Source organism: Nothoprocta perdicaria, unplaced genomic scaffold (genome assembly GCF_003342845.1).
Source record: "Nothoprocta perdicaria isolate Ctin4 unplaced genomic scaffold, notPer1 scaffold_17, whole genome shotgun sequence".
NCBI classification, from domain to species: Eukaryota; Metazoa; Chordata; class Aves; order Tinamiformes; family Tinamidae; genus Nothoprocta; species Nothoprocta perdicaria.
Genome location: NW_020454871.1, coordinates 1402557 through 1405524, shown reverse-complemented (window position 1 = coordinate 1405524; position 2968 = coordinate 1402557).

Here is a 2968-nt window from a genome sequence, read left to right as displayed (position 1 = left end):
CCCCCCCTAATGCAATGGAAATGAATTGAAATTCAGACCAAACTGTTAGCCCCTGGAAAGCCTCAGCCTTAGCCAAACCAACTATGATTTGGCCTCTGAATTCTGCATAGATGGGGCTTTTAGCAGTCAGACATGGTGATGTGGTGGCTGCAAGAATTAGGAAGGTTGATCTATAGAACATGCCAAGCATTTTGGGAAGCACCTGAGGAAAAAAAAAAAGAAAGCAAAAGCTTCCCAGGCAAGAGAACTGTGGTGCAGTATCTGAGGATAAGGTTTTGGGGAGCATAGATGTAAATGGAGAGGAAAAAGACAAAACCAAGCGGGAACATCTGAAGTGCTCAAAGAAGCCTTCATGTGCCCTTCTCGCTGAAAAATGTAGCACTACACACTTAGGGAGAGAAGCGGAAGTGTAGTCACACGAGGCTTTGAATTTATGTAAATAATCTTAGCATAAAGTTGATAAAATATTTACATTGAACAGCTGAGGGAAGAAATGCTGCATCCGCAAATAGATACTTATTTCTCATAATGAAAACCAAACGTAAATTATTCAAATAATTTTACAGAATGCATTTCTTTCAAGTGAATGTTGATATAGATCCTTCTTTATCACTGTTGAGGTCTCCAAAGATTATTAATTAGAAATCTAAGGTAAGGATGTAAACATGATGAATCTTTAACAGTAGAGCAACGAGGCCAATAAGGAAGGCATTTCTTATCGAGGAGCGGGGACATTTCAGCTCGGAGTGCTCGTATTACCAGGGTATTCAAAGGAATATTTTGCCTCAGAAATCTTTAAGGTTTTACACTTGGTCTGTAACCTCCTAATTCTGGTCATCTCTCTTTGCCTGGAGCATATATAGGTCACCCAGGTTTTGGTTACTGTTTGTTTCTAAACTGAAACCTGGAAAGCAATGGTGAGTACATGTGAAAAGGGCAAAATTAATTTAGCCTGTAATTAAGGCACTGATGTTTATTAGTAGCAGCAAGTTGCCTAGGAGTATTGAGATGATGGCCTTAAAGAGGAAAGACTCCATATACTGTCTTGCTACTTCACATAATTGGACAAATCAAATTTGGGGGATTTTCAAGTGGAACTAGTTTGATATCATTGAAAGAGTCATCTCCCAAAGGTCATCTCTTGAACTTTATTTCCCTATGTAGGCATTGATTGCTAGGTTATTGATTTGCTAATTCTGGTTTGTGAAATAATCAGCAAGTTTTTCTTCCAAACTTTTATTTATTCTAACCTATCTCGTCCGTGTTGAACAGAGGCTCCTCGTGTTTGTAGTTGGATTTATGTGCTTCTATTACAATATGTGAGATTATGCAACAAATTACCAGGAACTTTTACAAATGTCATTCTTAAGACATTTGCATGTCGGTGTCAAGCAAGGAGGGAATTTTGAGGAAGATTTTGTGATCACAACATTTTAGGTTGAGCTGCTTTTCAGAATACTTGTGCTCGTGATCCAAAGACTCTTGTATTTCCCTGATTCTACTTCTTAGCCTTTGTATCAAAACTTTAGTCTATTTATAAGACCTTTTCTCACTTTACTGACACATACTGGTTTTATGAATCTATTTATCAGTTTATTGTTAGCTCAGCTGCCTTTTATAAAGGAACTGTCAGTTCTATCACAAGAAATGCTTCTTCAAATCAGCTTTATATTTTCAATCTGCTGGTGTTTTAGAATACCAAGTGAGAACCTCTCATTTTTGGCTTGCCCCCACTTCTTCTCCTTAAAACATGAAGGCCCTTTTGCCCATCATATATTTTATTTATCTAGATGGCTATATAGTATGCATCCTGTGACAAATGCACCTGTCATCTATTGAAATCATAGCAGCCCTGAGGCGAGTGATACTTCGCAGTTTGACAAGCTGTGCATAAAAGTGTCTTTTCCATCACCACGAAGTCCATGGATGTTTTTCTTTTCCAGTACAGAGTATTTACTTGAGTGCTGTTTTCAAAAGCCTATTGAAATACAGGAGTATTTTTAGTTTAGCAACAAAGAATTCACTTTTTGCTTTGGGTAAGAATGCGTGCATCTTTTTTTAACTTCATCCATAAAACATGGGAAACTGAGGAACAAAAATGGTAAGTTATCTGCCCTGAAAGTCAAATAATAGGAGCGCAACAGTAGTGACCTGAGCAGACCAGTTCCAGAAGAATTGTGTCCTTTAGGAAAGCAATTTCATTTCTTAGAGTACATATGTTGGGAGGAGACTGGGGCTTTGTGCGTTTGTGTGGAGTTTTTGTTAATATTATTAAAATACAATGTTTAAATTGTATTGTGGTACTAATTACTTTTACTTACAATATTTTTTTTGATAAGCACATTTTGGAACATGTATTTATCTCAGCAGGAAAGAGATAGTTTAAAGGTGCAAAGGGAGATGACTCCCATGTATCTTTGATAATATTGTCTTTTATACTTCATGCATTCATCTCTTATTCTGTGGTTTAACATGGCTGGTAAAGATGAAACTACAAAGCAGTGTAAGATGCGATACTTGAAATACAGAGTTACAAAATGGCTCCACTAAATGATTAGATTAAAACTGATATTTTTTTTAAATCTGCTTTAATATCCTGTAAGAGCAATTAGAATCTGTATTAACATTAGCCCTGGCAGAAAGAGTTTCAGAATTATTTCTCGTCCACATTAATGAGCCTTTATTATAGAAACCCTGAGGTATTTTATATCTCACATGGAAAAATATAATTAGACACAAATTGATAGGCCTGTGCTTGGTGCAAAATTAGAATTTATAACAGATGATTCCGAACCTGTTGTCTGCCTAGTGTTACCCCTAGCAAATGCATCTGCAAGCACTGTAACTAATCTCATAAAATAATCTGTAACCAATCTGCACGACATTTCCCATTTCCTGATATACAAACCGTTACAGAGTCATCCAGGTGCAATTCTTTTACAGCTTTACTAAACACTATTGAACATCT